Raw genomic sequence first — 12,465 nt, 5'->3', positions numbered from 1 at the left:
CTAGGTATATCTACTTATACAAAAGGGTATATACTAGACTTAATCTTCTCTAATATATCATTTGTTTATACAAAGATACTAGAAGAACTCCACTATGAATCTGATTATACTATTCAGATTACCAACCTAGCAAACTACAGAACAACAGAGTAGAACCAATACCACTACCGGATAAAGGAGATGGATCTGCTGAGATTGGATAAACTGATGGCCAATCAGCTAGCTCACCTCAGTAATATAGATATCCAAATTATAATCGAGATCGAGATCCACATTAATGAGCTTGCAAAAGCGCTAGACAAGTTGATCCGAGTAATTAGCAAAATCGATTGAAAGGTAGGGAAAGCCTCGCCATAATGAACGGATAAATGTAGAGAAGCTTATCGAGTATATATAGAAGTATGAAAAGAAATGGACTTAGAAAGAAAGATTTATACTACACATTTTTTACAAAAAGTAATATGATAAGTTAAGAGATTCTATTAGGCTATACATCTAGATAGAGTCAAGAACAATAAAGAACTCTATTGAATCATAAGATAACATAAGTTAACCTCCAAAAGTAATACAAAATCCCTTTTTCTAATAATCGGTAAACAGGAGATTTACAATATAAGAGAGAAAGCGAATATCTTATTTATAGCAATTCTAAATCGATTCAAGACGGACAATGATCTTCCAAACGATTCACTACACAATCAAACATATAAAGGAACCCTCCCCTAAAAAAGAACAATCTCAGCTAAAGAAATAGAAAAGCATATTATAGGAGCTTTGTATACTATACCAAGAATGAATCGAGTTACTATACACCTCCTTAAAATATGCTAATCAAACATCAAGTTATTGATCCGGGAAATATTTACATTATACCTAATTCTAAATTATTATCCAGAAGAATGAAAGCTAGTGGAAATAATAATAATTCTCAAGGTAAGCAAGAAAGACAAAATGTCACCATGATTATAGTGATCAATAGTTTTAATCTTCTATATTAGAAAGGATCTCGAACAATATATAGCCAGCCAAATATCTTGAATAGCTTTAAGATATAAAGTAATCAGTCTATAACACTACAAAGCGCTCCCCAGAAGATCAGAAACAGATTTAGCAGCTGCCTTTATTTATAATACAGAGCTTGTATTAACAATTAGCAATATGGTTTTGATTATTACTATAAATATATAAAAAGCTTTTGATACTCTCTTAAAGCATCAGCTTTTAAGCCGAATAATCAAACAAGAATAGCCAACTTCACTACTCAAACTAATAAACTTATTCTTTACAAACAGAAAAGTCAAAATGAGATTCGAAGGCATTATAACTAAAAAGTATCCAATGGCATACAATACTCCTCAGGGATCCCTACTATTATCTATACTCTATATGCTCTATTTTATTGAGCTTTTTAATCGAGATATGAAATTCCGTTTTGGCTATACAAACAATATTGTGATCTATTATTCTTTCAAGTATCTTTTTATAAATACTAGAATCCTATAATAACGAGTAAGGTAGATTATCAGATGGGGTAAGGAGAACAGAATCTTATTTGCTTTGGAGAAGTTCGAATTACTTTATATTACTAGATAATATAATACTATTAATCCATTATTAGTAGTAAATCCAGATCTGATAATCACTTTAGTATTGATTGTAATAAGCGGAAGCACTTAGCCCACTCTAAGGTGGCTGGGTGTTTTCTTCGATCGCTGGCTTTCGTTTCTATAATATATCAAAACATGCACAGCGAAAGCCATGAAAGTAGCCTTACATATCAGATCGATTGCTTACATTGTATACAGGCCGCCAGCTTCCTCTTTAAGAAAAGCAGTGATCATCTATATTCTCCTAGTAGCATTATTCAGTATGGAAGTATGGTATGCTGGTAAACATAAGCCTAGTCTAGGCTAAAGCGATCCAAGTATAAGTACAGGTATAAAAGGTTATTTCTGTTGTATTAATAGAATAATCAATACTGTTGTAAGAGGAGCGATCCTAGTATACAAGATTATATTGATTGTAACTCTTATTAAAGAAGCGGGCCTGCTATCAGGGATAGTCGTGCTAGAATATACCAAACTGCAATTCGCATTCTGGTTAAAAACGATCGATAATCAATATTTGCTAGTAAATCGTTTGAAGCTAGTAATACGAAAATGTGGATGAGTAGTAGGCACAGCAAAAAGGCCTTTTATAAGAATCCAGTAGTTTAGCTATCTTATTTCAGAGATGCAATGCTTGAAGCTACTTTGCTCACACTTTTTGATTGATTGTAGAATAGATTCAATAAAAGGATTAATCAAAGAAGAAGCAGTTCAAGCTTTCAAAGAGTAATGGTGACAACTTTTTTTCAAAGACTATACAATCTTTTCTAATAGATTAGAATAAATTATTGATTGTAAATATTGTGTTGGCTATGGATATGCAATATATTGTAATGATATTCAAATAGTCTTCGGATTTAAGCAGATTCAAAGCAACTCATATATATTCAATATAGAAGCGATAGGAGTATAGCGCGGATTGGAATATTTAATTATTATACTTGAAGATCCCTTGAATAGCTGGATCTGAATATATATTGATAGTATATTAGTTATTTGAGATATATATGGAAACACATTGTTTATAATGCAATAGGCCTTCCATAAGTATTATAAAGCAATAAAACAATTCGATGTTAGGATAAAGTGATCATTTGGATATATAAAGATCGAAGGCAATAAGGAAACAGATCGCTTAGCAAATACAGGTGCAATTGAGCCTATGGATCAGGCAATCGATAAGTTATTAATAATTAGTAAGATCCGAATGATTATTTATCAGAAGTGTCTATACGCAGAATCTATTTGATGGGAAGAAATGAACTTCTCTTTCTCCACTAGCTATAAGGAGTGGTCTCCTAGATATAATATAAAGAAGCTAAAGGAACTAACTTTACCAAGAGCAATCTTATATCAACTAATAACTATGAAAATAGGCTATAGCGATTATATCACTTATCATTAGCGATTTGATTATCAAAATAATAAGCTGGATTGCTTATGCAATAATATTAAGGAATCATATTATTTCTTTAAATATATTATAAACAATCTAAAGTGTTCAGACTAGCCCCTTGCCCCTATAGAAATGCAATCTAATAAGTAGACAATCATATATATCAAGAAACTTTTATATATATCTAGTAAACTTATTCAGCTGATTATCGACTTAGAGTTTTACACTTAGATCTATCCTAACTACTAAAGGACTCTTAAAAAGCAACAATCTTTTCAATAAAGCTTGCTGCCCACCCCTTATAAACTCATTATTTAACTAATTACTCGAATACACTATACCTCTAAAAACCACAAACCCAATATATAATATAAGAGTCCTACTACTCGGCTAAACAAATAGCAACCCACTCTCGCTTCTTCTCCTCTACCATAGGGATCGAAGCCTACAACGAGTTTATCCATTCGAAAACCAAGCTCTACCTCAACAACAACCCGGATCAAACATTCCCTTCTGGAAATAAAAGCGGATCGCATCTGTAGAAAAGCGAATAGCCTCTGGCATTGAAGTTAAATTGCTAAATTCAATCGCGACGATTATGTTGCTCAAATAGTTCCTTATCTTAGCACGTCTAAATACCCTTAGGGAGGTCCAAAACAGACGTTAATTAATATAATAATAATAATAATAATAATAATAATAATAACCAGAAAAATCTCGGAATCTTTATAACAATTTGAGTTGTGTAATAAGTTTATAAAACAAACCTATAGATTAGAAAATATGGAGAAATTGTTTCAAGAAAAAAATATAAAGGAGTTATAGCGATTCTGCAAATATAATCAATTATTTTTTCAATATCGAAATCCTTCTAAACACTTTTATCTAAAAAATAATCTAACCTTAATTATTAAACCAAAAACTCAAAAATCCAATTAACCTTTTTAAAGAGAACCCTCTAAAACTCTGAAATATTTTGTTGAGGTATTGTATACAGATTGTATTCGAAATGCTATATATTATAAATACCAATAAAAGGAGTATTACACTATGACCTATTAGAACAATATTGTATATAAATATTATAAAGAAAGGCATAAAAAACCCAACTATCAAAATAATCTACCTAAAATTATTCATATAGAAAACACTTAGATCTAGTAATTATAATGAGTGTTCCATTAATACTGGGTCTATATAAGGAAGGGCGGATAATCTTTATAGTTATAGTAATCTTTAATAACAATAGTAAACTAATAGTACTTTGATGCCTTATCGATTTGGGAATGCAAGTCAATATTATATAGCAAAGCAGGTGTATTAAGTAGGGCTGGATCCCTATCAAGAAAAGCATTTTTCTTGTGTTAGTAAATGGTATTACAATTGTATTATATAGGGATTACGAATTCCCTATTAAAATAAAAAATAAAAAAGAGAAAAAGAGAATCTATACCCATAGTTTCATATCAATAATACTGGATCTATTACAGATAAATACTATTCTAGATCTCCTATGGTTATAAATAATCAATCCCGATATCGATTAAAAATCGATATTATTCCGATATCACTGTATTTTGAATAAACTTGAGATTATTCTTACAAAAGAATTTTATTGGAAAATAAAAGAAAACAAAATAATCTTTATAATCTTTTTGAATAAGATAATATTGTATTTAAAGATAAAAGAAGTGTTGGTATCACCATGGGGATGGTGAAGTAATATAGTACTAATAATTCACACTGTTGTAATATTACTTCCTGTTCTAAAAGCTAAAGGCTACGAATGTATATGCTATAGTACAGGGGCGCTAGCGCACGCGCTAGCACGGTCATATGATCCCTGTCCCAATATTGGCGATTCTCTAAAGTTGTTGTATCGTATCTTTTTAGCTAATATCCCTTTTTCAGTGTAACCATTTATACCACTAATCTCTTTCAACTTATTCCATAACCTTAATCTTTATAGTGTTATTATCAATCAAATCCTTTAGGGCTTGATACAGCTTAGATTTAATTATCGTATTTGTTGGATTAGATTCTCTATCAATCTACTTGATCTCTACAATCTCTCGTTTCTCATATACCTTTCGAATCGCTATTACATCAATCATTAATCTCTTTTCAGTAATTATACCAAACTTTGTAAAACAATCATATAATAATCTCGAGTCAATATATATGACCAATGATATCTTACGATTTGAAAAGATCTTATCAAGCGTATTTTTGATTGCCGCACTAATATCAAAGCCCAAACCATACTGTAAAGCTCTAATGCTAGTACGCTCCTAGTAACTCTTTTACATTTGATTAACAACCAATGAATGATATTATTATTATTATTATTATTATTAGTAATTTTCAACCGGGCCGTATAGGCGAGCCTCCCAGGGGGCATTACGGTTGGGCTAACTGCGGGATAATCTCTAATTTACATGATCCCCTTCTCCTAAAAATGAGGTCTCAATACCCTCAGTAGCCTCCCAAGCGATAGCTAGCGCGCTTGCGCTTTTGTCTCCGATCCTCTGAGCGCCTCCGTGCGCGCTTTCCGATCTTTTATATAATGTTTTGATTGAGAGCTGCTTTATTCTGTAAGGGTAGTTTTTGTATGTATTCTAGTGTAGCGCAGAGTATTGCATATATCGATTTTGTTCTATAGCCTTGCTATATCGATCACCTCCTATTCTGTATTTGTGTTCACCCGGATCGGTCAATCCATTTCTATTTCCTCTTCCTATTCTTCTGGTAGTATTCTAGGGTATATGCTCCTGTAGAAATCTGTTATAGTAATAAATTCAGTGAACTTGGTTGGTATGTATATTAGTTGTTTTAGTAGTCGTTCTTGAACTACCCGATTGCAGGGTGAATATTTGGGCCTGATATCTGGGGGCCAGGTTTTGTAGGTCGCAAGGATTTTGCAGTAGTACACGATGTGCTCAGGGGATTTGTATATATTATATGAGCAATGGATTGTTGTTTTTTTGTATTTAAATTGTCAGTAATAGTTTTCGAAATCGTTGTGTGTTGAGTGGATTGCTAGTATGTGATGGAGAGTAGTTTGTAAGAGTTCTAGTTTATTAGGGTATTTGTTTGTGCTCCTTGAATCCTATTTCTGATATTGTTTGGAGAGTATTGGTTTTTATTTGATCCATCATGCTTATACTGCCGATTCCATAGCAGTTTTTGCTATAGAGCGGATACCGCTTGCTGTAGGTCGATTCGCATACCCTGAGGCTGATTTTCTTGTTCCTTTATTAGCGAGTATATTTGTATGCTCATTTCCTTTGATCTCTATATGGTCTGGTGATTATTTGATCTGGATCAAGTGTGTTTGTATTAGTTTGTGATATTTGAGGAAAGCCTATTGCAATATAATAAAGGCTGTGTTTCTCATTCCCCATATCACTAATGTGCTATCGATGTATATACAGATTTCTATTTGTTTTATACCGGTGATATTTCTGATCACTGCTTGAAGGCCTTGATATACCCCGATTGCTTCTGTGTCGAATATATAAAAGTTGTAATACAATCTATTGTTTCCTTTATATACTACCATCTGTCCTCTATATACAACATATTTATATCCTACTCGCCTATCATCCTTATCGATCTGTTCCGATCCATCAGAGAATATAATGATCTGATTGTGTATATGCTTGTTCCACCATTCCTGAAACTGTTTTGTTGTTATCTCTTTCGTAAAACTTCTAATAGAATCTGTTCGATACTCTGGTGTGTAGTGGGGCCTTACTAAAATCATCTCCTTGATTCGGAAAAAGCACTGACTAATCATCTGGATCTTTGTTCTGGCTGGCTGCAATTGGTCTTCCCTGTTACCAAAGGAGTAGGTGGCTTTTATCCCTTGGTGATAAAGAGGGTGTTTTGGATTAATAGTTTGGGTACAGAGGACTGCTCTCCATTTTATTTGTTCTAGTGCTATTTCTACTGATGAGAGAGCGCTGTTCCTTATTATCACTATATTCGGGGTTGTTTGTCAGACTGGGAGGACTTCTCTGATTGCTATTTGTAGGATCTTATTGATAGCTAGAATTGCTCCTCCTAATCAGGCATTCACTACTACTAATATTCTATCTTGGTGCTATCCAGTGGTTTTTGTTTGTTCTGTGTATCATACCTCTGCCCTATAGAATAGGGCTGGGTATAAGCAAGTGATCACTGCTTTCCGTAAGGATGCTGCTGGGGGTCCGTTTGTGATCCGGGCTAGCTCTTGAATGTGATGAGCTAATTTCCGGTCTTTGGCTGTTCGCGTTTCGATATATTGTTTGAATGTGAGTTTGCGATTAAACCATACGCCTAGTTATTGTAGAGCCGATCCTAATGCGATCGGGGAGATAGTACAATCACGGTTTATTTCGTATACCAGGTTGATAGAATGCTTATACCATATTATATGAATCATCTCCATCTTTTCGAGTGCGAAGATTATTTTGTTTCTAGTTTCCCAGTGGAATATACTTTTCACATTTCTTGTTAGTATTGCAACGTTTTATTGAACGCTTGCTGATAATCGGTATAGACAGATATCGTCTGCATATCCGAATCGGAGTTTAGAGTCTTGCTGGAATAGCTCTGTGAGATAAAGTATGTATAGGACTAACAAAAGGGATAAGCCTTATGGGGTACCGCATTCCATTATACTGTAGCTAGTTATTGCTTCGTTAAGTCTAACCCTGAGTTGCCTTTGGGTTAAGAAGGAGTCGATTAGAGCGATCAGGTTTTATAAGAACCTCTATTCTCTCATTCGTTTCAGAAGTCTGTTTTTAAGTAGAGTATCGAATGCTCCTTGTACATCTAGCATAACCATTGTGATCTTGTGGCCTTTGTTGAGCGCTATTTCTACATTGTAAACGAACGATGTTACTAAGTCTATAGCCGATCGTTTCGGAAGGGCATTGCAATATTGTAGGCTGAGTATTTCTTATATTAAGACTATCCACACTAGACATTTTGCTATAATCCTTTCCAGACCCTTCCCAATACAAAAGAGGAGAGCGATAGGCCGCCATGATCGTAAGAATGTTCAGTCTGTCTTCTCCACTTTTAGTAGCATAACTACCTCTACTTGCTTTTATACTATAGGGAAGTAATTGAGCTATAGACACTTATTGAAAATAGTATATAGAACTGGGCCTATTTCTGTTCAGATAGCCTTTAGTAGTTTTACTATAATCCGATCTATCCCCAGGGATGTATTCGAGATCCCTATAGTGTTATATTTCACTTCCTTTATAAAGATAAGCTCCCCCTAGAATAGTTTTTCCCTATTTTGATCATATCCGGAGTCCGGGAGATCGTTAATGGCTTTAAAGCGCTGCAGAATCTCTGAGTGTAGTAGCTCGGCCTTTTTTTTATTCGATATAGTAGTGTATTTGCTTATTATAATCAATGGAGAGTGATATGTGGGGTTCAGATCATATCATCCGATCACTCTATATAGGTCTCGATCTGATTTCATCTCATTAAGGAATTTCCTCCAGTACTTTCTTTTGGCTTATCGTATACACAATAAGAATGCTTTGCATTTTGTAGAATAATCACTATTGGTTATACAACTCCGAAGGTATATATCTCGAGCGATCGTACAGTCAAGTGTTCACCAGGAGGTCGATTTTCCTGTTTTCCGATCCAATCTTCTTGTCATTCTGATTGCCTGTTGTAGTACTTTCTGCATGTTTTCGATGGCTCGATTTAGGGCTATACTTGTAACTACTATCTGTGCTTCCCGTTTGATTCCCACTATATTAGCTAATACCATTCTTTGAAACAGAAATAAATCTTCCTCCCTAATATAATACACATATTAAGATCTCAATACTGAGCTCGCTCTTTATATAATAATAAAGAGAATATTATGATCGAATCCGCATTATATATCAGCCCTTACTTCTATATATATTTCTGAAATATTGAAAAAGACTAGATCGATTACATGTCCTGCTCTGTGTATCGCTTAACCCAGGATGTTCGTGAACTTGAGGCTTTTATCGCTAAATCATTCTGTAAGCCAATTGCCATCATACACTATATTCACATTTGGCTCAAATAGTATATAATAAGTATTAAAGTCTTTCCTAATAATTATATCCCCAGTTGATATTAGATTAAGGATTATCTTTAGGACTCCTAAGGTATTCGATTCCCTATATAAGTTTAATAGTTTAATTCTGTTTATAGAAAGTTATATATAATCTCTATACTCCTCTCCTACTAATTGTAGTACTTATAGTTTAATCTCAGTTCTGATATATATCATTACTCGTAGATGTCCCTACCCTTTCTCGTATGTTCCGCTCCCCCTCTAGGAGGTTACTAGAGATAGGCATTGGTATTCGTTATATATTTAAATATGTATATTGGATACCCAGAGCTCTTATATACATATTACATTGATCTTTTCCTTAAACGCTCGCTGCAATACTGCTGTATGCAGTACAAGACTTTTCCGTGTGTTTATCCAGATAATAAATAGCGGATTCGATTTATTTATATAGATCTTTTATTATTGTATTATATCCCCCAATTATAATCTGATTATTCAGAACTTTAAGATTGAGATTCTTATTGATCTTTACTATTCTACTATAAATGATATATTAATCTTGCGTATTTTACTTTTCATCTATTAAGCTTTGTGAGATATCGTTTGCTTGCTCTCTTTTAGTATTGCTTTTCGAGTTACTATTATCTTTGTGTCGGAAGACTGTATTTATTCTAGATTTCCTTTTCCTTTCTTATACTATCACCGATATTTGAATTGTTACTACTAGTATTGAGGTAATAATAGTATTGATCTCCCCTGCTTATCGGATGATCTAGATCTACTTTCAATCCGGATACATTATCTTACTGTTTACTTGCTGGGGCTTGGTGGGGTAATTGTTATGATCCGCTGGAAAGGGCCCGCAGCATCCTGCGTATTGTATTGAGTAATTACAATTTCCGATTGGCTTATAAATAGATAGTGGGTATGCGCACTTTCTGCATACCGCTTCTCTTTTGCATTTCCAGCTTTTATAGTATTGCTAATACTCTGGGTTGTATCTTCCCAAAGCTCGTTTTCTATTTGCTAGAAACATTCGGATCTCGTTGAATAGGTTATAATAAGATAACTACTCCTAAAAGAATAGTATCAAAGTAATCCAATTCTGCTTATCTACTTCAAACTTGGATCTTGCTATCTATACTGGATGTAATCCCGTCTGATATCAGATTTCTTCCTTCATTTGTTTTTCTCTAATCTTTGTAAACATTCTCAAAAGATCGGTAATAATTATCAGGACTCCTAATGCTATATATATATATTATGGCTCACTGATTACAAGATCTGTAGCTTTAGTAGCTGCTATAGCCTATTGTTTGTTTGCAAGAAGGACTATACAGGCTTCTAGGGAAACTATGACTGCCCACCCAATTCAAGTGAATATTACTATTGCAATAGCTCTAGCCCCTAGAGTAGCAATCTCTGGGATCGTCTTTACTAATACCTGTCTGATCCTCCATAAGGATAACTCCATCTTGATTTGTTTGTTAAATCGGAGGAAGAGTTTTTCATCTATGTGTTTTAATCTTGGTGCTTTACTGATCATCCGCTTGGGCCTGTTTGTAGCTTCTGTTTCTATAGTTGAGCCGAAGGGAGTAGCGGTTGCGGTTTTAGGGGTTCGAAGCATTCCCGCATACGTTTGCATAATTAGCTTCACGCTTTCTATTGTTAGCTTTGAGTTGTAGATCCTTTTTGTACTGTCTGTGATGGCTATTAATACTCTACATACCAGTTCTCCTGTCAATCGGCTCAGATCCTGTTCTACAAATTACACTGCAAACTATACAAGGATCGTCTCGAAGCTAATGAGTACTAAAGCCTTGTCTGCAGTACGCTTCCGTTGTATATCGATCTTCTTCTGAATAGCTGTCTTCATAACTATTTCAATAATGTTCTAACCACTTTCGAACAAGCTTGAAAGAGGATTAGTGTTTTTGTTGCTAATTCACACTCTCTTCGGAACAATGGTTGAGGAGTGATCATCGAGATCGATCGGGGAGTCTGCTATCCCTATAGGTGATAACTGGCTCGCTGGCCCTCTCTGATTCTACTACAACAGCATTCTCGAGCTAAGCAGCTTGGAGCGCTATAGCAATCACGCTGGTATGTATTGTATAATATGATTTCGGGATATCCGTAGATATGGTTGTTATAAGCTCGTGTATTGTTATTGAATCAATAGGCTTTATATCAATAAAGATATTGAATTAAAGACAAATTAGATAAACTGAATTCCTAATTGGTTTTGATAATCAACGAATGAATAATATTAGCTCTATCGAATTTGTCCATTAAAACAATAATATATCCAATCTGAAAGAACAAATCTTTGTTGTTAGCAAAGGACGTATCTATAAATATAACCAATTTAAGAGAATCCATATCAAGTGAAACAAATTATAATCCTCTTTCTGAGTTGTCGATCTGCCATTAAATGCATTTATTGAAAGTATTAGCATTTTCTTCTTTTGAATTAACTATTTATATCGTATATGACAAGTCAAAAACTGCCTCTGATTGATATATAATTACCATATATATTCCTCAAACACATTATATAATATATTAGTCTTTTATTATTACCGACTTTCTAAGCTTGCCACACATGCTTTATATATCAAATGGTTTTGATTTGATTAAACGAAGGTTTTCACATTACTTCTTCTGATTAAGGTAAATCGTATTATCATCCCGCTAAATAATCAGATTACCATTGAACTTAAATAATATATCTAATATAAATATTTTATACTCTTTTATTATAAAATTTACATTTTTAAGCTCAGCCTACTCACAAACTATAAAGACTTTATTAGCTACAATAAATATATCATCCATTTATAATCCAATAATACCGAATATTGTATCGTCTTTAGTTATATATAACAAACATGAATCATAGATTAATTGTATCATTTTGAGAATATTAGTGTAATACTTGTAATAGATACTAAACCAATAATTATCTACTTTCAGAATACTATACAATAGTTATACAACTTACAAGATAAAACCTTCTGAAATATCCATTTCCAATGATAATCGAATATAAAACTTTCGAACTAAGTTTAATATCGATTATGTATATACTTATATAATATTGCGAATACTTATAATTACTTTGTTTTTGAATAGTATCGCTATTACTACTAATATAATATATTAACTAATATATTATATTATTAGCGATTATATTAAAACAATACCTTTTCCTTAATCTTTTTATACTTGTATAATCAATCAGGATTTAGGAAATGCTTTATCAATTCTTTCATTTTTAATCTTATCGACAAAGCGAGAGTTAAAGATCCTTATACTTATAAGGATATCCATAATCTTTATGAGTTAAAAAACACTATTTTCTATAAATCCGTTAATCTCTTTTCATTTTGATT

Source organism: Botrytis sinoallii (genome assembly GCF_014898435.1).
Source record: "Botrytis sinoallii strain Bc 23 chromosome Unknown BSIN_005, whole genome shotgun sequence".
Taxonomy (NCBI): domain Eukaryota; kingdom Fungi; phylum Ascomycota; class Leotiomycetes; order Helotiales; family Sclerotiniaceae; genus Botrytis; species Botrytis sinoallii.
Note: the sequence above shows the minus strand (reverse complement) of the source record.